Consider the following 26955-nt stretch of genomic DNA (forward strand, 5'->3'; position numbering starts at 1 on the left):
TGCAGAGTCAACTCCTTAGTTAATGATGGGCAATTAGTAAACACTATGCTAATATTAGCACTTATTATTATGTCATTTTTACCTTTGATGACTACTTCTCCTTCTTCTTTGTATTATCATTTATTATTTACATGATAGTCTCTCTATACTCTCCCATCCTCAAGCTTGTCAATACTTAAGGCAGTATGCTTTCTTGAGTTTTTTTTACCCCTAACGTGGTTCACCCCAAAGTCTGTACCTAGCAGAGTGAATAAAAAGAAGAGAGCTTCATGGGCTTCCCTGGTGGCGCAGTGGTTGAGAGTCTGCCTGCCAATGCAGGGGACACGGGTTCGAGCCCTGGTCTGGGAGGATCCCACATGCCACGGAGTGACTAGGCCTGTGAGCCACAACTACTGAGCCTGCGCGCCTGGAGCCCGTGCTCCACAACAAGAGAGGCCGCGATAGTGAGAGGCCCGCGCACCACAATGAAGAGTGGCCCCCGCTTGCCGCAACTAGAGAAAGCCCTCGCACAGAATCGAAGACCCAACACAGCCATAAATACGTAAATAAATAAATAAATAAATAAATAAATAAATAAATAAATAAAAAGAAGAGAGCTTCAATAAATGCTGGTTGAATACATGAATAGACTATAAAAATGGTTGCACCCAGTGACAAAGCCTCTCTGGCAGGAGTTAAAGATTATGCAATGTTCTCATGCCCTTCAGTAAAGAACAACTTAACACATTTAAAAAATATTCTTTCTTGTACAAAATAATATTACTAACCCCCCACTGACTACCCAGGCACAGACAGCGAATATGTCTTTGTTATTTTCTAACTGATCAGTAAAAGCTTATTCTTTAACACAATTACACACTATTTATTCTTTTTCAGTTTTCATTCACAATAACTTTTGAAGTAGATGATTCCATTTGACCAGACTACATGCAGTACAAAGAATACTATGAGACACGTGATTTTTTTTTGGTCACTGTACCCTCATAATGAAAGCTAAGAAACCTTCAAATTGGTACATTTTAACTAAGAGCTATACTTCTCAAAACCACAAAATAACAGGGAAAACTCCCATATTACACAGTACGAAGTTATAAGATATTTATGTAGGAAAAGACTTCCCTGTTCAGATTATTCTTTAAAATGTCCCATTTTACATAAAATATACTTCAATTTTAAACCAACTTAGATATATGCCTTATTCTGCCTTGTTTTTTTTAGTAAATAACATCACTTCCAAAGAAGTTTATTTTAATGTTTTTTAAAAAGTAGGTAATATCAGCAATTCTATAATAAGGCAACTTACTAATGGGTAGCTGTAATTTTTAGATAGACATGGTAAATGGCTCGGTATGTGAGGTTTTTTTTTTTAATTCTTTGTATTTCTTTTAAAGTCTGCAGGATTCCAGAATTTTATTACCTGAAAATTATCTGACTTTTAAAAAATACATTATTAAACTTGAAAATGTCTTTGAGAGAAGAAAAGTGTGTGGGAGACTATAAAACATACTGGCAGCCTAAGAGTAAAATGAGGAAAAATGTGGATTCCCTGTCTTTTAACTGAGAGGCTGTAGCAATGCAAAACCTTCACTTCTTGTCTGTGGAGACCATGCAGTGAATTTTAAGAGGGGAATCTCATGAAAGAGTAAAACAAGAAATGTTTAGAGAATATAAACTAGTCAGACTATCTGAATTTCACAAAAAAGATAGTAATAAATGTAAAACTAATTATAGCACATGAGTCCAATCCAGGTAACACTACATATATAAAGCTATATTATACATTTGACATCCAATAATCCACGTGCACGACCTCTCACGTTTTTATTTCATGTGCCTCTTAAAACCGCCACCTTGGTTATCTCTAGCCTCAAGCTTTTCACCATCCAATACAAAGTACAGCCTCAGAAAATAATGAAACAACATGAAGGATAGTTAATGCAGTGGACAGTAGTACATCCCCATAGAATTTGATACCTGACGCAACTCCATAAAGTAGATATTGTTACCTGAGGCCAAGATGTTAAATAATTTTTCTCTATGCTTCTGAGTATTGGGAATCAGGTCCCAAAGCCCCTGACTGCATTGCAATGTGACATCTAACCAATAAGTCTCTTTCCCAAAGCAAAATCCAGCAGAGATAGTGTGCACCGTTGATCTCATACATCCAATTAAATAGCCAAAAGGCTGTGCAATGTAAGTTATTCTATTACCTCTGTTGGATTTGGGGGATGAGTCACTTGGGTGAGGCTTCTGATGTTTCCTCAGTGATCAGCATGCTTGATGGAGCAGCCAAAGTTCATTCAAACCCGTACTCCCTGCAGTCTCCACTCTGGCTTCTCTGGCGACCCTAAGGATAGAAACAAAGTAGGATGCAACAAACATACTATAGAAAGAGCCCTAACCTCAGTCATGTTTACAAATGACCTCTTTGAGATGCACAATATCACTCAATATTTGAAAGAAAATATTAAGAGAAAAATTAAATGCCTTTTTTGCCCATAAAATTTAAACAATATGAATTGTTTTAAATGTCTCACTTGTGGGTAGATAAATTGATGTACTCATGATGGATTTAAATTTTAAACATGCATACCTTTCGAGCCAGTAATTCCATTTCTATAAATGTATCCCTAGAAAAGTATTCAAAGATATATGCAAAAAATATTATAGTGTTGGGGCTTCCCTGGTGGCGCAGTGGTTAAGAATCCGCCTGCCAATGCAGGGGACACAGGTTCGAGCCCTGGTCGGGGAGGATCCTACATACCGCAGAGCAACCAAGCCCGTGCACCACAGCTGCTGAGCCTGCGCTCTAGAGCCTGTGAGCCACAACCACTGAGCCCGCGTGCCACAACTGCTGAAGCTTGCATGCCTGGAGCCCATGGTCTGCAGCAGGAGAGGCCCACCGCAATAAGAAGCCACACACCGTAGCGGAGCAACTAGATAAAGCCCGTGCGCAGTAGCGAGGACCCAACGCAGCCAAAGAAAAATATTACAGTGTTGAATAAGAAAGTAGCTAAATTTATTATAGTAAATCCATGCAATGGAATGCCATGAAGCCTCTAGAAAAAATGAGGTAAATCTATATATACTGATATGGAAAATATCCCAATTTTATTGCAGGGTGAGGAAAAGCAGTTTGATAACAAATCTTTAATATGAGTTCTATTTGCACATTATGATCTTATTTGTGAAAAGGCTGTATATGTATTTTTTTCCTTGTAGACGTAGAAATTTCTGGAAGTACAAAATACACAAAATACTGATAGCCTGTGGAGTGGGAGAAGGGCCAATGTGGGATACAACAGGACCTTAACTTTCCACCTTATCTTTTCTTTATGTTGAAAATTTTTACCATGAGAAGGGCAAAAAATTCTCTTCTCCCATGTCTTGGTTGTATGAGGGTGAATATGGATGATGTAAATGTTCCATGTAAAGAACCTGTCAGACACCTGGAACCCATGAATGTTGGTTCTCCCATTCAAACACGAGTGTGTGTGTGTGCACACACACACAAACACACAGCCCACTCCTTTCCAACACCTTCTGAACCCTGACACCATTTTACATGCCGCCAATCTTACCATACATCTCCATTATCTTTTAGACATCCTTATTCCATTCAAGGGAGAATTGAAGAAAGGCACAAGGAGAAGATTTAATTTGGACATTGTTGTCCCCTAATACCTAGCTTAGGTTTTTTCAAAAGAGAAAGGTAGTATTTTATTTTCCATTTTCAAAACAGAGGGAAATAACATCTTCCCAGGTACTATCAGTGACATAGGAAAATACTTCATCCTGCTTCCTACTCCAATCAATCTTGAAAGAGAGACTGGGGTGGGAACATTTAAAACATGCCTCAACTGTTATTGAAAACCACAAGAATGATGAAACTTCATGCATAACGATGTTGAAATAACCCTCCGTGAATTGTGGGGATTCTGACAGGCAGTGAAATGTATGACTCCTTTCCTCCATCCCAAATCACAGAAACAGTAAAAAGCTACCTTCCAGGTCAATGGTCTCCAAAATAGATGTTGATCTCACACCCCAGCAGTAAAGAAACTTTGAGCAAGCATCCTCAACATATTTTTATTTACTTATAAATCATATACATCACACCATTGTACTAATATATTAAAATATGAGCAAATATAAAAGTAGAAAATAAAATGGATGAAATTTAAAATACATAGAAAATCAAGCATCTAGTATTTTCTTCCCACACTCACCCGATGGGATACTGTTCCAAGTAACTCAAATAGCAGCTACCATGGTGTCTCATACACAATTATGAAATTTACATTTCTAATATCACATGAATTATTATACCAATGAAAAAGTTTCAGGACAATGTTTTCTGTTGTAATGCCTCCTCAGATGGCCTAGAAGTATATAATTAAATTGAGAAAATAAATAATTCTTCTTTCAACTTGTTGGGGGGAGAGTGGATAATATTTAATGAGTCCTTTCTCAGTGCCAAGATTTAAAACATCTCATATTTAATGTTCCCAACAACTCTGTATGGTGGACCCTTTACAGATACAGAAAGAGGATTAAACTGGTCCAAGATCAACTAGTTAGAAACTGGTAAGGGATAGTATCAGAATCTGGTTGGACTGATTTCAATATCTAAACACTTACTCCTCTTTACTGCCTAGAAAAGAAAAACATTAGGGGTCAAAAATGTGTAAACATGGTTATAGAATCTGAGATCACAAAATACTGTAGAGTCAAAAAGATGAGAAGCAGTTTGAGAGTTGGGCCTTCTCTCCTATATCCCTGATTTCTATCGCTCTCTTTTTTTTTTTTTTTTTTGGTGGGATCTTAGTTCCCTGACCAGGGATTGAACCTGGGCCCTCGTCAGTGAGAGCATGGAGCCCTAACCACCAGACCAGCAGGGAATTCCCTCTGTCACTCTCTTGCTACATAGAGTGATTCTTCTGTAGCTAAAGTGGAATAGGACCCTGCTGTATTAATCCCTGGGCACAGTCAACTCTAAGAATTTTGGTAGGAGAGGTTTAGGAAAAATTTTTTTCACAAATTTTTAAGTTATCTCTCTATATCCTATTACTTTCTTCAAATTGAAAATAAAACCCACATAGATTTTTTTTTTAACTTTAAATTGTGCATATCATTTATGTGAAAATTCTTCTTCAAAGAACTTACTCTGAGTCAGCGGTTTTCAATGGCGGAGAAATTCTGGCTCCTAGGGGACATTTGGCAATGTCTGCAGACTGTTTTGGCTGTCACAACGAGGAGTGGAGGTGCTACTGGCATCTAGTGGATAGAGGCCAGGGATGCTGCCCAGCCTCCTAAAGTGCACAGCACAGTCCCCACAACAGCAACAAAAAGTTTCCTTCCCAAAATGTCAATAGTGCCAAGTTTGAGAAACTTTGCTCTAAGGAAATAATCAGTAATATGTCAAAGATGACTATCCAGATGTGTTCATTAGCACTGTTTGTGACAGTTTCATAATCTGAGACTCATTAAGTTACAGTGCCTCCATTCACTGGAATGCTGTAGACATTACAATGATGTGAAAGTTTTTAATAATATGAAGAAATGCTCATGATATTTGTCCTAAAATAATATATTTTGTATGAGTAGAGCATTGTAAAAGTATACATATACTTGTGTATAGGCCTGGAAACTACTTTGAAAGAGTATCAACCAAAATAAGTATACCATTTATTTTACCATTTATTTCTAAAGAGTGGTAGGGAATTCATACAAAAGATACTTCACAATTAATGTCATTAAAAATACCTATACCATTTATCATCCTGAGGAGAAGGACATTTGATATAAGCCATTATCTCAAAAGCTATACAAACTTCCTAAGTATATAAGGCTTTGTACCCTTTCTTTTCTGAATGTGTCATTGGAAGAGTTTTACTTCCTAACATTAAGTTCTTTAATGGTAGAAAAGAGGAGCGGCAGGTGTTTCTCACCAGGTGCCTCGTGATGGCAGCAGGCAGAGTTCACTGGGCATTTTTGTTCAGAGCCAAAATAGCACCTACTATTCTCATTCCTTCTCTTTAAAAGCCTTCATTGTTATTCTATGATTCAAAAGTAGAATTACTCGCTTCCACCCACACCAAAAACAGTATGGTCATGACACTGCAAATTCAATAAATGTTTCAAACATCATGAACACTCATCCCCAGTTGAGAATGTTTTATGAGTAAAAGGCGTTATGATATTGTCTGCTATGCAACCTTATAACTTCCATACTGGGGTTTAAACTGTTGATGTTGCTGATAAATTATCGTTATTTTAGTGACCAGTAGCCTCATGTGAAGAAGGAAGCAAAATGGCAACAAGTTCTCATAAATACCACAATGTTTATAGCAATCAACAAAACTGATTAGTTTTGCTCACCAGTATAATTGAACTTCTAATCTGGATTGGAGAGAAAGGGAAGGTGGGTGTGGGGGTGGGGTGAAGTGGGGACAATTTGGCCACACTACTTGATGTCAATATAATACAATTAGAAATTTAAAATTTTTATGGTATAGTAAAGGAAAAAAAAAACCCCCATAAAAGAGATAGATCTCCTCTACAGAAGAATTCCAAATAATTTGAGTAGATATTGTCCCTCAAGGAGGTGGGACTTAACTCTCCATCCCTGAGTGTGAGCTGTGCTTAGTGACTTGTTTCCAAAGAGTAAGAGTATGGAAGGATGAAAAAAGTAGCCTTACAGTGGCGATCCGGACAAGCTCTACCTCCACCACGTGATCAAGGTTAACATCACTAGTGATAAGTTATGCTGACAGTATACTCTCTTGATATGATATAATGAGAATGGCATTTCAATTTTGTGATCTTCCACAACCATATACTAATCATGAGGAAAAACTTCAAACAAACCCAAAATGAGAGACATTGTATAAAAAAGATTGATTTCAAAACTGCTAAGGTCATCAAAAGACAAAAACAAACAAACAAACAAAACACAAGAACAGAAAGTCTGAGAAACTAGCATAGACCAGAGAAGGTTAAGGAGACATGTAATGTCTCCTGGATGATTCTGGAACAGAAAAAGGACAGTATTAAAAAACTATTAAAATTTGAATAAAGTATGGAGATTAGTTAATAGTAATGAACTAATGTTGGTTTCTTAGTGGTAACAAATGTACCATAGTAATATAAGATGTAAATAATAGGAAAAACTTGGTGAAGGGTATTTGGGAACTCTCTGTAATATCTTTGCAACTTTTCTGTAAATCTAAAACTACTCTAAAATTAAAAGTTTATTTAAACAAAAAATAAATTTAAAAGTACCACAAAAATATCTGTCCTGTTAGAATTTTTTTTAAGTTATGGGTAAAAATGAACATTAAAACTGGAATTAATTAGATAATAAAAGAATAGTATGAACAATTTTATGCTAAAAAATTTAATAACTGAGATGAAAGGAACAAATTTTCTGAAAATGACAACTTACCATGACTGAAACAAAACAGAAAATATGAATACCCCTATTAAGTAATCAAATTCATTATTAAACACCATCCCAAACTCTAGGCCCAGATAGATGGGCCTAGATCAATCTGTCACTGATGCAGTCTGTTGCACATTTAGGAGAACAATAACACAAATCTTATGCTAACTCTATCATAAAATTAAAAAGGGGAAAACAATTCTTATTTTATGAAGCTGACATAATCTTAATAGCAAACCTGATAAAGATATGACAAAAAAGAAAAGCACAAATCAACATCTCTCAAAAATATGTACACAAGCATCATTCTTTTTAAAGTCAAATGTTTTAAGCAATACATAAAAAGAATAACACACCATTAGCAAGCAGGTTATCTGAGGTATGCAAGGTTGGTTTAACATTTGAAAATCAATATACATAACTTACCATGTTCAGACTAAAAACAAAAATTCATATGATAATCTCAATAGATGAAGAATAAACATTTGACACAATGTAACACCCATTCATGATTAAAACCCTCAGTCAACTAGGAACAGAAAAGAACTCACTTCATCTGATATAGGGAATCTATGAAAAACCAATAACTGACATGACACTGTACGGTGAAATATTGGGCACTTTCTCACTAAACAAGAATAAGACAAAATTGCCAATCCTCACTACACCTATTGAATGGGGATCCATCTATTGCAATAAGGCAAGTATTGGGTGGGCCAAAATGTTCGTTCTGTTTTTTCTGTAAGATGGCTCTAGCAGCACTTAGTTGTTTTTAACTTCATTTGAAACAATTTTGTTAGACTGTATTGTGACAGCAGTCATATCAGCGTGCATTTAAAAAAAGAGATCAAAATTGGTGAATTTTTGTGTAGCCATTTTAATATTGAAGATGGAAGAAAAAAAGGAACATTTTCAGTATCTTATGCCTTATTATTTCAAGAAAGGTCAAAACCAACTAAAACACACAAAAAGATTTGTGCAGTTTATGGAGAAGGTGCTGTGACTGATCGAACGTGTCAAAAGTGGTTTGCGAAGTTTTGTGCTGGAGATTTGTCACTGGACGATGCTCCACGGTCAGGTAGGCCAGATGTAGTTGATAGCGATCAAATCAAAACAATAATTGAGAACAATGAATGTTATACCACGCTGGAGATAGCTGACATACTCAAAATATACAAATCAAGCATTGAAAATAAAGCTCCAGCTTGGTTATGTGAATCGCTTTGCTGTTTGGGTTCCATATAAGTTAAGGGAAAAAAACCTTCTTGACATATTTCCGCATAAGATTCTCTACTGAAATGTAATGAAAATGTTCCGTTTTTAAAACAAATAGTAACAGGCGATGAAAAGTGGATACTGTACAACAATGCGGAACAGAGGAGATCCTGAGGCAAGCAAAATGAACCACCACCAACCACACCAAAGGCTGTTCTTCATCCAAAGAAGGTGATGTTGTGTATATGATGGGATTGTAAGGGAGTCCTCCATTATGAGCTCCTGCCGTAAAACCAAACGATTAATTCCCACAAGTACTGCTCCGAATTAGACCAACTGAAAGCGGCACTCAACGAAAAACATCCAGAATTAGTTGACAGAAAACACATAATCTTCCATCAGGATAATGCAAGACCGCATGTTTCCTTGATGATCTGGCAAAAACTGTTATAGCTTGGCTGGGAAGTTCTGATTCATCCGCCGTATTCACCACACATGGCACCTTCGGATTTCCAATTATTTCGGTCCATACAAAATTCATTTAGTGGAAAAAATTTCAGTTCCCTGGAAGACTATAAAAGGCACCTGGAACAGTTCTTTGCTCAAAAAGATAAAAAGTTTTGGGAAGATGGAATTATGAAGTTGCCTGAAAAATGGCAGAAGGTAGTGGAACAAAAGGATGAATACGTTGTTCAATAAAGTTCTTGGTGGAAATGAAAAATGTGTCTTCTATTTTGACTTAAAAAAACCAAAGGCATTTTTTAGCCCACCCAATAAAAGAATTAAAAGGCATACTGATTAGAAAGGAGGAAGCAAAACTGTCTCTATTTGCAGCTGACATAATTGCTTACTTGGAAAATTTTAAGGAATCTATAAAATAGCTACTAAAGAGTAAATTTGAAAATTTTGCAGGGTATAAGAAAAATATACAAAAAAACTTGCATTTTTACATACATGGCATTCAACAATTTAAAAAATGATTTTTAAAATTACATTTACAATAGCATCAAAAATAAATATGGAATTAGAAAATTAGAAAATAATTAAGAGAGGGAGAGCTTAAAGATGGCGGAAAAGTAAGACGTGGAGATCACCTTCCTCCCCACAAATACATCAGAAATACATCTACACGTGGAACTGCTCGTATAGAACACCTACCGAACGCTGGCAGAAGACCTCAGACCTCCCAAAAGGCAAGTAACTCCCCACATACCTGGATAGGGCAAAAGAAAAAAGAAACAACAGAGAAAAAAGAATAGGGACGGGACCTGCACCAGTGGGAGGGAGCTGTGAAGGAGGAAAGGTTTCCACACACTAGGAAGCCCCTTCGTGGGCGGATACTGCGGGTGGCAGAGGGGGGAAGCTTCGGAGCCACGGAGGAGAGCGCAGCTACAGGGGTGCGGAGGGCAAAGCGGAGAGATTCCCGCACAGAGGAGCGGTGCCAACAGCACTCACCAGCCTAAGAGGCTTGTCTGCTCACCCGCCGGGGTGGGCGGGGGCTGGGAGCTGAGGCTCGGGCTTCGGAGGTCGGATCCCAGGGAGAGGACTGGGGTTGGCTGCGTGAACACAGCCTGAAGGGGGCTAGTGCGCCACTGCGAACCGGGACGGAGTCCGGGAAAACGTCTGGAGCTGCCCAAGAGACTTTTTCTTGCCTCTTTGTTTCCTGGTGCACGAGGAGAGGGGATTAAGAGAGCTGCTTAAAGGAGCTCCAGAGACAGGCGTGAGCCGCACCTATTTGCGCGGACCCCAGAGACAGGCATGAGACGCTAAGGCTGCTGCTGCAGCCACCAAGAAGCCTGTGTGCAAGCACAGGTCAGTATCCGCACCGCCCCCCCACCACGGGAGCCTGTGCAGCCCACCACTGCCAGGGTCCCGTGACCCAGGGACAACTTCCAAGGGAGAACGCACGGTGCGCCTCAGGCTGGTGCAACGTCACGCCGGCCTCTGACGCTGCAGGCTCGCCCCGCATCCGAACCCCTCCCTCCCCCCAGCCTGAATGAGCCAGAACCCCCGAATCAGCTGCTCCTTTAACCCCGTCCTGTCTGAGCGAAGAACAGACGCCCTCAGGCGACCTACACGCAGAGGCGGGGCCGAATCCAAAGCTGAACCCCAGGAGCTGTGGGAACAAAGAGAAAGGGAAATTGCTCCCAGCAGCCTCAGGAGCAGCGGATAAAAGCTCCACCATTAACTTGATGTACCTGCATCTGTGGAATACCTGAATAGACAACAAATCATCCCAAATTGAGGAGGTGGACTTTGGGAGCAAAGATAAATTTTTTCACCCCCTTTTTCTCTTTTTGTGAGTGTGTATGTGTATGCTTCTGTGTGTGATTTTGCCTGTATAGCTTTGCTTTTACTATTTGTCGTAGGGTTCTGTCCATCTGTTCTTTGTGGGTTTTTTTTTTCCTTTTTAAAATGTTTTTCTTAATAATTATTTATTATTTTTTATTTTAATAACCTTATTTTATTTTACTTTATTTTATTTTATTTTATATTATTTTATCCACTTTCTTTCTATTTTTCCTCCCTTTTATTTTGAGCCGTGTGGATGAAAGGCTCTTCGTGCTCCAGCCAGGAGTCAGTGCTGTGCCTCTGAGGTGGGAGAGCCAACTTCAGGACCCTGGTCCACAAGAGACCTCCCAGCTCCACGTAATATCAAACGGCGAAAATCTCCCAGACATCTCCATCTCAACGCCAAGACACAGCGGCACTCAACGACCAGCAAGCTACAGTGCTGGACACCCTATGCCAAACAACTAGCAAGACGGAAACACAACCCCACCCATTAGCACACAGGCTGGCTAAAATCATAATAAGGCCACAGACACCCCAAAACACACCACCAGACGTGGACTTCCCCACCAGAAAGACAAGATCCAGCCTCATCCACCAGAACACAGGCACTAGTCCCCTCCACCAGGAAGCCAACACAACCCACTGAACCAACCTAAGCCACTGGGGACAGACAATAAAAACAACAGGAACTACGAACTTGCAGCCTGTGAAAAGGAGACCCCAAACACAGTAAGTTAAGCAAAATAAGAAGACAGGAAAACACACAGCAGATGAAGGAGCAAGGTAAAAATCCACCAGACCTTACAAATGAAGAGGAAATAGGCAGTCTACCTGAAAAAGAATTCAGAATAATGATAGTAAAGATGATCCAAAATCTTGCAAATAGAATAGAGACAACACAAGAAATGTTTAACAAGGACCTAGAAGAACTAAAGAGCAAACAAACAATGATGAACAACACAATAAATGAAATTAAAAATTCTCTAGAAGGGATCAATAGCAGAATAACTGAGGCAGAAGAACGGATAAGTGACCAGGAAGATAAAATAGCGGAAATAACTACTGCAGAGAAGAATAAAGAAAAAAGAATGAAAAGAACTGAGGACAGTCTCAGAGACCTCTGGGACAACATTAAATGCACCAACATTCGAATTATAGAGGTCCCAGGATAAGAAGAGAAAAAGAAAGGGACTGAGAAAATATTTGAAGAGATTATAGTTGAAAACTTCCCTAATATGGGAAAGGAAATAATTAATCAAGTCCAGGAAGCACAGAGACTCCCATACAGGATAAATCCAAGGAGAAACACACCAAGACACATATTAATCAAACTATCAAAAATTAAATACAAAGAAAACATATTAGAAGCAGCAAGGGAAAAACAACAAATAACACACAAGGGAATCCCCATAAGGTTAACAGCTGATCTTTCAGCAGAAACTCTGCAAGCCAGAAGGGAGTGGCAGGACATATTTAAAGTGATGAAGGAGAAAAACCTACAACCAAGATGACTCTACCCAGCAAGGATCTCATTCAGATTTGATGGAGAAATTAAAACCTTTACAGACAAGCAAAAGCTAAGAGAATTCAGCACCACCAAACCAGCTTTACAACAAATGCTAAAGGAACTTCTCTAGGCAGGAAACACAAGAGAAGGAAAAGACCTACAATAACAAACCCAAAACAATTAAGAAAATGGTAATAGGAACATACCTATTGATAATTACCTTGAATGTAAATGGACTAAATGCTCCCACCAAAAGACACAGACTGGCTGAATGGATACAAAAACAAGACCCATATATATGCTGTCTACAAGAGACCCACTTCAGACCTAGAGACACATACAGACTGAAAGTGAGGGGATGGAAAAAGATATTCCATGCAAATGGAAATCAAAAGAAAGCTGGAGTAGCAATTCTCATATCAGACAAAATAGACTTTAAAATACAGACTATTACAAGAGACAAAGAAGGACACTACATAATGATCAAGTGATTGATCCAAGAAGAAGATATAACGATTGTAAATATTTATGCAACCAACATAGGAGCACCTCAATACATAAGGCAAATACTAACAGCCATAAAAGGGAAAATCAACAGTAACACAATCATAGTAGGGGACTTTAACATCCGACTTTCACCAATGGATGGATCATCCAAAATGAAAATAAGTAAGGAAACACAAGCTTTAAATGATACATTAAACAAGATGGACTTAATTGATATTTATAGGACATTCATTCCAAAAACAACAGAATACGCTTTCTTCTCAAGTGCTCATGGAACATTCTCCAGCATATATCATATCTTGGGTCACAAATCAAGCTTTGGTAAATTTAAGAAAATTGAAATCGTATCAAGTATCTTTTCCGACCACAACGCTATGAGACTAGATATCAATTACAGGAAAAAATCTGTAAAAAATACAAACACATAGAGGCTAAACACTACGCTACTTAATAACCAAGAGATCACTGAAGAAATCAAAGAGGAAATCAAAAGATACCTAGAAACAAATGACAATGAAAACACAAAGACCCAAAACCTATGGGATGCAGCAAAAGCAGTTCTATGAGGGAAGTTTATACCATTACAATCCTACTTTAAGAAACAAGAAACATCTCAAATAAACAACCTAACCTTACACCTAAAGCAATTAGAGAAAGAAGAACAAAAAAACCCCAAAGTTATCAGAAGGAAAGAAATCATAAAGATCAGATCAGAAATAAATGAAAAAGAAATGAAGGAAACGATAGCAAAGATCAAGAAAACTAAAAGCTGGTTCTTTGAGAAGATAAACAAAATTGATAAACCATTAGCCAGACTCATCAAGAAAAAAAGGGAGAAGACTCAAATCATTAGAATTAGAAATGAAAAAGGAGAAGTAACAACTGACACTGCAGAAATACAAAGGATCATGAGAGATTACTACAAGCAACTCTATGCGAATAAAATGGACAACCTGGAAGAAATGGACAAATTCTTAGAAATGCACAACCTTCCAAGACTGACCAGGAAGAAATAGGAAATATGAACAGACCAATCACAAGCACTGAAATTGAAACTGTGATTAAAAATCTTCCAACAAACAAAAGCCCAGGACCAGATGGCTTCACAGGCGAATTCTATCAAACATTTAGAGAAGAGCTAACACCTATCCTTCTCAAACTCTTCCAAAATATAGCAGAGTGAGGAAGACTCCCAAACTCATTCTATGAGGCCACCATCACCCTGATACCAAAACCAGACAAAGATTTCACAAAGAAAGAAAACTACAGGCCAATATCACTGATGAACATAGATGCAAAAATCCTCAACAAAATACTAACAAACAGAATCCAACAGCACATTAAAAGGATCATACACCACGATCAAGTGGGGTTTATCCCAGGATGCAAGGATTCTTCAATATATGCAAATCAATCATTGTGATACACCATAGTAACAAATTGAAGGAGGAAAACAATATGATCATCTCAATAGATGCAGAGAAAGCTTTCGACAAAATTCAACACCCATTTATGATAAAAACCCTGCAGAAAGTAGGCATAGAGGGAACTTTCCTCAACATAATAAAGGCCATATATGACAAACCCACAGCCAACATTGTCCTCAATGGTGAAAAACTGAAACCATTTCCACTAAGATCAGGAACAAGACAAGGATGCCCTCTCTCACCACTATTATTCAACATAGTTTGGGAAGTTTTAGCCACAGCAATCAGAGAATAAAAAGAAATAAAAGGAATCCAAATCGGAAAAGAAGAAGTAAAGCTGTCACTGTTTGCAGATGACATGATACTATACATAGAGAATCCTAAAGATGCTACCAGAAAACTACTAGAGCTAATCAATGAATTTGGTAAAGTAGCAGGATACAAAATTAATGCACAGAAATCTCTGGCATTCCTATACACTAATGATGAAAAATCTGAAAGTGAAATTAAGAAAACACTCCCATTTACCATTGCAACAAAAAGAATAAAATATCTAGGAATAAACCTACCTAAGGAGACAAAAAGACCTGTATGCAGAAAATTATAAGACACTGATGAAAGAAATTAAAGATGATACAAATAGATGGAGAGACATACCATGTTCTTGGATTGGAAGAATCAACATTGTGAAAACAACTCTACTACCCAAAGCAATCTACAGATTCAATGCAATCCCTATCAAACTACCAATGGCATTTTTCACAGAAGTAGAACGAAAAATTTCACAATTTGTATGGAAACACAAAAGACCCCGAGTGGCCAAAGCAATCTTGAGAACGAAAAATGGAGCTGGAGGAATCAGGCTCCCTGACTTCAGACTATACTACAAAGCTACAGTAATCAAGACAGTATGGTACTGGCACAAAAACAGAAATATAGATCAATGGAACAGGATAGAAAGCCCAGAGATAAACCCATGCACCTATGGTCAGCTTATCTTTGATAAAGGAGGCAAGAATATACAGTGGAGAAAAGACAGCCTCTTCAATAAGTGGTGCTGGGAAAACTGGACAGCTACATGTAAAAGAATGAAATTAGAACACTCCCTAACACCATACACAAAAATAAATGGATTAAAGAACTCCAAATGGATTAAAGAACTAAATGCAAGGCCAGACACTATCAAACTCTTAGAGGAAAATATAGGCAGAACACTCTATGACATCAATCACAGCAAGATCCTTTTTGACCCAGCTCCTAGAGAACTGGAAATAAAAACACAAATAAACAAATGGGACCTAATGAAACTTAAAAGCTTTTGCACAGCAAAGGAAACCATAAACAAGACGAAAAGACAACCCTCAGAATGGGAGAAAATATGTACAAACGAAGCAACTGACAAAGGATTAATCTCCAAAATATCCAAGCAGCCCATGCAGCTCAATATCAAAAAAACAAACAACCCAATCCAAAAATGGGCAGAAGACCTAAATAGACTTATCCGAAGAAGATATACAGATTGCCAACAAACACATGAAAGAATGCTCAACATCATTAATCATTAGAGAAATGAAAATCAAAACTACAATGAGATATCATCTCACACCAGTCAGAATGGCCATCCTCAAAAAATCTACAAACAATAAATGCTGGAGAGGGTGTGGAGAAAAGGGAACCCTCTTTCACTGTTGGTAGGAATGTAAATTGATACAGCCACTATGGAGAACAGTATGGAGGTTCCTTAAAAAACTAAAAATAGAACTACCATACAACCCAGCAATCCGCTACTGGGCGTACACCCTGAGAAAGCCATAATTCAAAAAGAGTGATGTACCAAAGTGTTCATTGCAGCTCTATGTACAATAGCCAGGACACGGAAGCAACCTAAGTGTCCATCAACAGATGAATGAATAAAGAAGATGTGGCACATATATACAATGGAGTATTACTCAGCCATAAAAAGGAATGAAACTGAGTTATTTGTAGTGAGGTGGATGGACATAGAGACTGTCACACAGAGTGAAGTAAGTCAGAAAGAGAAAAACAAATACTGTATGCTAACACATATATATGGAATCTAAAAAAAAGAAAATGGTCAGAAGAACCTAGGGATAGGGAGGGTGGGAGGGAGGGAGATGCAAGAGGGAAGAGATATGGGAACATATGTGTATGTATAACTGATTCACTTTGTTATAAAGCAGAAACTAACACACCACTGTAAAGGAATTATACTCCAATAAAGATGTTCAAAAAAATAAAAATAAATTTTTTAAAAAAAGAAAATAATTATAAATAATTTTAGCAGAGTAACATCAAAATGTGCAGACTTAAAAAATACAAAACATTGCTGAAGGAATTTTTAAAATGAAAATTACATATATATGTGTGTATATATATATGTATGTAATATATATGTTATATATATACATTGGCATAACTTACAGTTATTTGATACTTAACAGAGGAACCAAAGCAAACTAATGGAGAACTGAAAATCTTTTCAATAAATGGTAATGGAACAACTGACTATCCATATGGGAAAAAATAAACCATGACCCCTACCTAATACCACACACAACAATTAATTCAAGGTGTATCACAGACCTAAAGTAAAAGCTAAAACAATAAAACTTTTAGAGAAAACATAGGAGAATATGTTCATGACTTTGGGTAGGCAAATGTTTCTTGGGCAAGTCATAGAAAGTAATAAGCATTAAAAATTGATAAATTATAATCATCAAAATGTTAAACTTATGTTCATCAAAAGATGGCATTTAAAAAGTGAGTAAACAAGGCAGAATTATGTGCAAAACATATCTGATAAAGGATGTTATCCAGATTATACAAAGAGCACCTCCAACTCAATAATAAAGAGATAAATAACCTAAAAACTGAGCAGAAGTTTTAATCAGAAACTTCACAAAAGAAGATATACAAATGGCCAATTAATACATGGAAGTTAATAGTAAAAACTGGAAATAGGCTGTGTCCATCAACAGGAGACTGGATAAACTGTGGCACATTCATTCAATAGAATACTATTCAGCAATAAAAAATGAATAAATTACTGAAACATGCAAAAACATGGATGAAGCTCAAAAACTTTATGCAGTGTGAAAGAAATCTTACACATAGGAACACCTATTTGATTTGATTCACATGAAATTCTAGAAAACACAAAACAAATCTATGATGAAAAAAATCAGGACAGCAATTGCCTCCGGAGATGTGGGGCAGAGACTGAGTAGGACAGGAAGTGAGGGAAATTTCTGGGACCTTGGTAACATTCTGCATCCTAATAGGGGTTTGGACTACACAGCAATACGCATTTGTCAAAATTCAGCAAGTGTGTAGTTTATATTTCGTTGCATATACTTTTTTTTAATTAAGAAATTTTTTCTTCCATTTTTATTGAGATGCAATTGGCACACAGCACTGTGTAAGTTTAAGGTGTACAGCATGGTAATCTGACCTACATACATCATGAAATGATGACCATAATAAGTTAAATGGACATCCATCACCTCATATAGAACAGAAAAAAATATTTTTTCCTTGTGATAAGAACTCCTAGAATTTACTCTAACAGCTTTCATATATAACGTCCAGCAGTGTTAATGATATTTATCACATTGTCCGTTACATCTCCAGTACTTATTTACCCTATAACTGGAAGTTTGCACCTTTTGATTGCCTTTATCCAATTGCCCCTCCCCTCACTCCCCCCTCTAGGAGCCATAAAACTTATCTCTTTTCCTATGAGTTTGTTTGTTTGTTTTCAAAATATAATTGACCTACAACACTATGTTAGTTCCTGGTACACAACATAGTGATTCAATTTATTTATATATAATTTTTAAATCCAACAAAATAATCTATAAATGAATACTGAACTCTAGTTAAAGATACACACACATGAGGAAGCATGTAGGGGGAAATATACTGAACACTGCAATTTACTTTGAAATGTATCCAGAAGAATATAATGGCTTAATGCATAGATAGAGCAATGGGTACATGTACAGATACATGGTAAACAGTAGAATAAAAGGGTAATGGTAGAATCCAGGTGGTGGGTATACTGGTCTTCGCTCTAAAATTATTTCAAAATCGCTGAATGTTCATAATAAAATATTAGAAAAACCGAAATTAAGGACAATTTAGAAGTAAACTATGCTAAATATAAAAAACTATAGAATAAGGTTAAATTTATGGTGATAATAGTTTGAAGTGATGATGCAGTCAACGAACTGTTACACTAGGAGAAAGTACTGAGAAACTGGAGAAAGTACTTGAGAAACAGTTGTCCTTGAGAAAGTACATTGAAGTACACTGAGATAGAGGGTTGTATTCAAGGTCGTATGTTGACGTTGAGGTTACAGATGAGGTGCCACTTTTTAAGTGGTTCTGAGTGTGTCTATGGAACTAAAAGGCTGGTATAGTAAAGGAAAGGATCATTCATACTAAGTTCCAGGAATGAAGAAGCCAGATATTGAAGGGTGGCAACTGGATTTGCCAAGAATGACGATAGGCATCGAAGTTACAGGGAAGACCATGTGATGTGATAGGAACACTATGAGGAAAGGGATTATGTATCTCCAGAAGGAGTAGGTTTTGTTCAAGAAGGAGAGAGTCCTGGTCTAGAAGTACCAATAAAGCACAAGGAGGGTGCCTACTCTAACATCTGCTCTTGAGGTACATGGAGCATGAGGGAAGAAACAAAATACAGCCTTTTTAAGAGAGTTGAACCCAGAGAAGACACCTATGTTTCAGTTACAATAAGAAGAGAACATGCAAGGAGAAGAGGAAAAGCAGGACAGCTTACTGATCAGCACTGCAGGTCCCAGAAGACATAGGGGAGGCTCTGGGAGCCAGGAATGAGGGGCTGGTCACACACAGGACAGTACACAGATGAAAAAAAAAAAATGGGATTGATAACAAATGCTCAGGAAGATTATATTTTCTAGAGGTGACTGAGGTAAACAGTGATGTGTGGCATGATGAGTTTAATCCTCACAGGCTTTTGGGGGAAAGAATAATCAAGTCCAGTGCTGTGGACAGAAATGCTTCCAGGGGCTTCCCTGGTGGCGCAGTGGTTGAGAATCTGCCTGCCAATGCAGGGGACACGGGATCGAGCCCTGGTCTGGGAGGATCCCACATGCCGCGGAGCAGCTGGGCCCGTGAGCCACAACTACTGAGCCTGCGCGTCTGGAGCCTGTGTTCCGCAACAAGAGAGGCCACGATAGTGAGAGGCCCGTGCACCGCGATGAAGAGTGGCCCCCGCTCGTCGCAACTAGAGAAAGCCCTCGCACAGAAACGAAGACCCAACACAGCCAAAAATAAATAAGTAAATTAATTAATTAAAAAAAAAAAAAAAGAAATGCTTCCAGAAAACAAGTCAAACCTCACTCCTCTCTCGAGCAGCATCTAGATGTATGGTTAGAATAAAGCCGAAGAAAGGAAAAGAATAGGATTCATCAGAAAAAAATATCAGAAATTATTAGAAAGTAAAACAAATTTTAAAGATGTAGACTGATGAAACAACAAAAAACAACAGTCTACATCTGTTTTTCAGATGTAGACTGAAGAACAACAACTGGTTCTTTGGAAAGATTAATAAAACAGACAAACCTCTGCAAAGCCTTATCAGGAAAAAATGAAGAAAAACTAAATAACCAATATTAGTCATGAAAAGGGGAACATAACTAGAAATACAAAGATATCTTGGGGTTTTGGAAAATTTCAAATGTGTACAGAAGTAGAAAAAATACACTAATGAATCTGGTATCCATTAGCCAGCTTCAGTAATTGCTAATTCCTGGCTAATTTTGTTTCATCTCTATCCTCTATCACTCCCCACAGCCTAGATGATTTCAAAGCAAATCTCAGACACCAGATGATTTCATCTGTAAATATTCAGTATGTATCACTAAAAGGTAGTAGCTTTTTTTAAAGACAGCCACTATATCATCATCGTGCTTTCAGTATTTATATTTCTGTTTTTATATTTCCCAGTCACCTTATAATATTTTAGTTTGTTTGAACCAGAATCCAAACAGTCTCTACATTGTTATTGGTTGATAGGTCTTTTCTGTTTCTTTTAATGCATGTTTCCCTTATCTTTTCCTTGTAATTTTTTTTGTTGAGGAAACTGCCTTTTGTCCTATGGTTTACCCACAGCCTGGATTTTGTTGATTACATCCTGCAGTGTCATTTAGTATGTTTCTCTGTTCTCTTCAATTGCTGAAAACTGGCAGTCAGATCCAGAAACTCCATGAGATTCAGGTTCCATTATTTGATAAAACAACTTATTTTATAGGTGACATTGGGTACTTCCATCAGGATCCGATTCTCTGCTTTTGTGATATAACAGCCATTGCTAATCATTGGCCACATCAATTAATTCACTGGGGATGAAAACTGGTGATAGTCTATCATCAAAATAATGGTCAGAGAGTATTCTATACAGTTTCATACTGATAAATCAACAACTCAATAAAATGGACTGTTCTCTTGGAACATCTATTATGAAAATCGAGTCTTGAATCAGTAAGAAACTTTAACAGACTAATTACCATACAAGAAATTTAAAAGGTAATTAATGAAACATCCATGTTTTAGGGACTCATCTTCCCAAACCTTCAAGGATTCAGACCACAGAAAAAGATGCAAAACTTCACAGTTCATGTTATGAAGCAATAACCATTTTGATATGAAACCCAATAAGAGTGTAATGAAAAGAAAATTATAAACCAGTTTCATTGTGAAGATTAAAAAAAATTATTAACAAAATGAACCCAGCAATATAGTAAAATAATTTTAAATAATAACCAATTGGGATGGATCCAGAAACACGAGAGGTGGTTAAACATTAGAAAATTATTTACATAAAAAAATGGATGTTCCCTCTCACTTCAATTATTGAACATCGTTCTGGCTATTTTAGTAGTGCAAACAAAACGTACAGTTGTTTAATGTTTGAAGATGATATGACTACATACCAGAAAAATCCAAGATTTCAACCTAAAAACTGTTACCAAAAAAGAAAATACAAATAAGTATGCTGGAATAAAATTAATATACAAAAATTGATGGCTTTCACATTTGCAAACAATAACCACCTAGAAAGAATAATGGAATATATGCTGTAAAATCAATAGCAATTAAAATACAAAATATCTAAGAATAAACATACAAGAAATTCACAAGATTTAAATAAAGAAAAGTTTTAAATGCTCTTGACGGACTCTAAAAGGTGAACAAATAAAAGCATACCATATTCCTAGATAGGAAGATTACACATCATAGAAATGTTATTTCTCCTTAAATTGATCTATGAATGTAGGGTAATCTTAACTCCAAAATTTATATGGAACAATAAACAAGCAAGAATATCCAGGAAAAAAAATCTGAGGAAAAAATCAGAGTATTGAAAGGGACTGGCCCGAAGAGGCATGAAAACATTATGAAGCCACAATAACTAAAGCACTGTGGTAGCAGCACATGAAGAGATAATCAGTGGATTAGAACAGAAGTGCAAAAATAAACCCAAATGCATACAAAGATTTAGTATTATTAAAGAGCATCTTAAATCAGTAAGGAAAAGATAGCTTAGACAATAAGGACAACTATTTAGCTGTTTGGAAAACTGGATCCCCCTTATACTTAGATAAACTCCCAAAAAGATGAAGGAATTTACAAAACATAGAAGTGTTAGAAGAAACCATTTGCAAATTCTTTTAGAATCTCAAATTGGGGAAGATATGTAAAACTATGACACAACATCTAAAGAAAAACTTGATAAAAAGACAAACTAGGCAAAGACAATTACAACTAATAATATAAAAAGCGAAAGTTTTTTCAAGTATGTGAAATATAGGAAAAGTCTGGTCAGAGCATTAAAGTGTCTCTTCTGTAACACCTTTGTCGAAACAATGTGCTAATTACTTTTGCCTTACTGATAGGTGAAAAATAATATTTCCATGTAACTTAAGTTCATGCTACATATTTTTAATTTAAATTATCTGTATTCATTTCAAGGAAAAAAGGCTACTTTCCATAGTTTCTGTTGCAGGTGTAAACAAAGTTTTGATTTCAGTGGAAATACCCCCAAAATTGAAGTTTAACTGAGCTGGGTCCAAATCTCACTCTGCACTTCATCAATATGTGTCTTTGCATAAATTACTTACTGTTACTGAGCTTGAGCATCTCTATCTGTAAAGGAGTGCTAGTAATATCTACTGTGAACCCTGTGAGGGTTGTCCTTAAAAAGAAAATGAGACAACATTTGTGAAGTTCTGGGCACAGAGTAGGGATTTGACAGGTATTATCTTTTTTCGCTCCTTTCCTTGCCCTCACACCTAAAGAAGTTACATTTCTTCAAGCTGATCTGGATGGAGAACACTTTAAAAACACCTCAGAGTCACAGAATGTTCTAAGGGGAAAGGAGTGGAAGAAACAGCTAATAGATCCCTTTCGTTTTACAAAGGGTAAAACTGAGGCCCTTCAGGGATGTTTCCAGGAGAACATCCACGAAGACGTGAATGAATAATGACAGTTTCCTCCCATCCTCCAGAAATTATCAAAACCACAAGTCACTCCAAAACCCCAAACTCCAAACCTCAATAGGGCTTTTGGCTGGTTTTACCATGTCCCATGAAATCCTATAAATCAGCCTCCTTCACAAACTATCCAAGGTGGCAATCCAAAAGTTAAAAAACAGTCACAATTTCTTTGCTAGCCTGTGTCTTTTCTAGAACTGCATAAACAAGTTTAGAAGAGTTAATGCTAAGAATGTTTCTTGGACACAGCACAAGGGCTCCACCTTCAGCTCTCAGACTGAAGAGGAATTCTTCAAAAATGCTGCTGAGTCCTCGAAAAGTAGATCTGAAATATAATGTTTTCTCATGAAATTTAAACCACACTACCTTTCACTTTTAAATATTTCAGTCCAGAATATTTATCTACTGTCCATGGGTGAAATGAAAGGTAAGAGTCTTACGATGTGCTATATTGATATTAAACAGACAAGATTTAAAATATATTACACTTTCTTTAAATTCTTCAGGATGCTTGTCTTGGTGTCATTTTCTTTACTGCTGCAGCAGAGTCTGATGAGATCTTTCATTCTAATTCTTCTATGGTTTCACTCCACTGGACTTATGGTCTTATAATAAAGGAAAAGGTTAATTCTTGCCCAGCAGGACTATCCATAAATTACCAACAGTTTTTGAATATCCCACTAAATATATGCCAGCTTTTGAAGGGAAATTTTATCTGGGCAAAGGAAAGCAAAATTCAATTCTATGAAAGGGCATTACTTGGGCCTTGAAGATTGATATCTACCTATGGGTAATGGTAAGGAATATGTTTATTAAAAAAAAGCAAACTACCAAAAGATATCCCCATCATTCCACAGAATGAAACTCCCAAATCTAAATTGAATTCTAAAGCAGTTTATATAATTACATAACAGAGTGGACTAATCTTCCACCACATACTTTATGGTAATCTATTAAAGAAAGGTGACAAAGTGCCCACTTCTTTACAAACTGTGGCATGTAGAAGGGATATTAGTCATTTTTCTACATTAAAAGGTATCAGTAGATGTGGATTATACAAATACATACACAGACACTGAATCTTTCAAAATCCGATCATAAGAGTAAATTTGTTGCTAATTTCTCTCCATTTCTTTCTTCTTGCCTCAACTAAACTCAGATTTCTGAGTGTCAGTGAAAGGAAGTCATAGACATTCAGGGTTATAGAACTGTGTCTAGGCAAGGAAAACTGGAAAATTAAACTTATGTGTTATACCCTGGAAAGTTTCTACATGCCTCCTAATGATGCCCAGAATTCTCATCTTTTTTGCCCTTAGGCTGTTTACAAGTCTGGAATCAGATGTTGCCACAGAGAAATGTGAGTTTTGTGTGTCCCAGAGACCCTGAAATGGGGTTACAGCACCACCAGAGCAAGGATTGAAACTAAGTTCAAACTTCTGTTTTGCAACACCAAAAAAGTTTCCAAATCTTAGGCGGTTCCAGGATGTAATGGTGAGAACTCTGGACTCTGAATCCAAAGTTTCCAAGCCCTTGGCCATATAAAATCTCCTTCGTAAGAGTAAACAGTTAAAATTTGTAGAGCAATTGATATGTGCCTAGATTCTTGGTAAATATTTTACATGTTTTTAATTTTCATAATGATCCAATGACTTAGTTTTAGTTTTCTATTTTTTCTTTTTCTTTAATTGAAGTGTAGTTGATGTACAATATTATACATTACAGGTGAACAATATAGTGATTTGTAATTTTTAAAGGTTATGCTCCATTAGAGTTATTATAAAATATTGGCTATATTCCCTGTGTTGTACAATCTACCTTCATAGCTTATTTTATACATAATACTTTGTACATTTCCTTTATCCTTTGTTCTATCATTAAGAAAACCAAGTTTTAAAGAAATTAAGCCCAGTCACGTAGATGGACTAAGCAAGCCCAAACTCTTACTCCCCATGCTCTATACACAAATCACCCACAATAACCCTGGATGTAGATGAGTATCCAATTATATTCACTAAATACTTTTTAATAAATTTCTATTTGACAGACATTATGCCTGATGAAAATGAAGCACAGAAATGTTAAGGGGCTTGCCTAAGATCTCAGAGCAACTTCACAAATGCTAGGACTAGAGCTTGTGCACTGAATCTCAGTCCTGAAGAGTAAACACGGTGATATGATGAAAGACTCCAGGCTCTGGAAGCAGACATGTCCACATTCAAATCGCAGATCCACCATACACTAGCTGTGTAACCTAGCTGAAGTTACCCACTATTTCTTTTCAGTGATTTGGGAATAATAATAGTTTGCCAAACTGTTGTAAGTATTGAAGCTACTATATAAAAAGGGTCTAGTACAAAGTATATATCCAAGTACTATTACTTTTCATCCCATGGAAACTAAGATTTCTTAGGTCTTTTGCCCACAGTGAACAACTGTCCCAGGTCACCTCAACTGTTAGTGACCTTGGTTTTTCCACTTGCCAAAAACAAGAGAAATTTAACATCCTAGATGAATAAGCCTGGAGCATGGTTGTCCCCAAGGTCCCCTGCTGTAGCCTCTCCTCTTCTTCCTCATCTTCTTCTTCTCCCTCCTCCTTTCTCTCTCTCTCACACACACACACACACACACCCAGAAACACACACACAGTGTCCCAAATGCAAGAAAAAACAGTAAGATTACATTGTTTCACTCAATGGAAGCAACAGAATAAATACAAACTCTACAGAAAGATACCTGATTCAAGCGTTGCTATCTTTTTGAAGATTAAAAAAATGCCTCCGAGACCTTCAAGATGGCGGAGGAGTAAGATGTGAAGATCACCTTCCTCCCCACAAATACATCAGAAATACATCTACACGTGGAACAACTCCTACAGAACACCTACTGAACGCTGGCAAAAGACCTCAGACTTCCCAAAAGTCAAGAAACTCCCCACGTACCTGGGTAGGGCAAAAGAAAAACGAAACAACAGAGAAAAAAGAATAGGGACGGGACCTGCACCAGTGGGAGGGAGCTGTGAAGGAGGAAAGGTTTCCACACACTAGGAAGCCCCTTCACTGGCAGAGACGAGGGGTGGGCAGGGGGGAAGCTTCGGAGCCACGGAGGAGAGCGCAGAAACAGGGGTGCGGAGGGCAAAGCAGAGAGATTCCCGCACAGAGGAGCGGTGCCAACCAGCACTCACCAGCCCGAGAGGCTTGTCTGCTCACCCACTGGGATGGGTGGGGGCTGGGAGCTGAGGCTCGGGCTTCAGAGGTCGGATCGCAGGGAGAGGACTGGGGTTGGTGGCGTGAACACAGCCTGAAGGGGTTAGTGCGCCACGGCTAGCCGGGAGGGAGTCGGGGAAAAAGTCTGGACCTGCCGAAGGGGCAACAGACTTTTTCTTGCCTCTTCGTTTCCTGGTGTGCTAGGAGAGGGGATTAAGAGCTCCGCTTAAAGGAGCTCCAGAGACGGCGTGAGCCGCGGCTATCAGTGCAGACCCCAGAGACAGGCATGAAACGCTAAGGCTGCTGCTGCCGCCACCAAGAAGCCTGTGTGTGAGAACAGGTCACTATACACACTGCCCCTCCCGGGAGGCTGTGCAGCCCACCACTGCCAGGGTCCCGTGATCCAGGACAACTTCCCCGGGAGAACACATGGCGCGCCTCAGGCTGCTGAAACGTCACGCCAGCCTCTGCCGCCGCAGGCTCGCCCCACATCCATACTCCTCCCTCCCCCCGGCCTGAGTGAGCCAGAGCCCCCGAAGCAGCTGCTCCTTTAACCCCGTCCTGTCTGAGCGAACAACAGACGCCCTCAGGCAACCTACACGCAGAGGCGGGGCCAAATCCAAAGCTGAACCCCAGGAGCTGTGTGAACAAAGAAGAGAAAGGGAAATTTCTCCCAGCAGCCTCAGGAGCAGCGGATTAAAGCTCCACAATCAACTTGATGTACCCTGCATCTGTGGAATACCTGAATAGACAACAAATATCCCAAAATTTAGGTGGTGGACTTTAGGAACAACTG

General features: G+C 37.9%; 1 long non-coding RNA gene across 1 annotated transcript in view; it reads right to left on the reverse strand.

Annotated features, from left to right (window-relative positions):
* LOC137758573 (uncharacterized) overlaps positions 1-26955 on the reverse strand; it is a 334245-nt gene that overhangs the window by 155221 nt on the left and 152069 nt on the right. The window contains exon 5 of the long non-coding RNA XR_011073020.1: positions 2211-2347. This is a non-coding gene — a long non-coding RNA (uncharacterized lncRNA). The remainder of the gene's footprint in view (positions 1-2210; positions 2348-26955) is intronic.

This window comes from Eschrichtius robustus, chromosome 2, assembly GCF_028021215.1.
Source record: "Eschrichtius robustus isolate mEscRob2 chromosome 2, mEscRob2.pri, whole genome shotgun sequence".
In the NCBI taxonomy this organism is placed as follows: Eukaryota; Metazoa; Chordata; class Mammalia; order Artiodactyla; family Eschrichtiidae; genus Eschrichtius; species Eschrichtius robustus.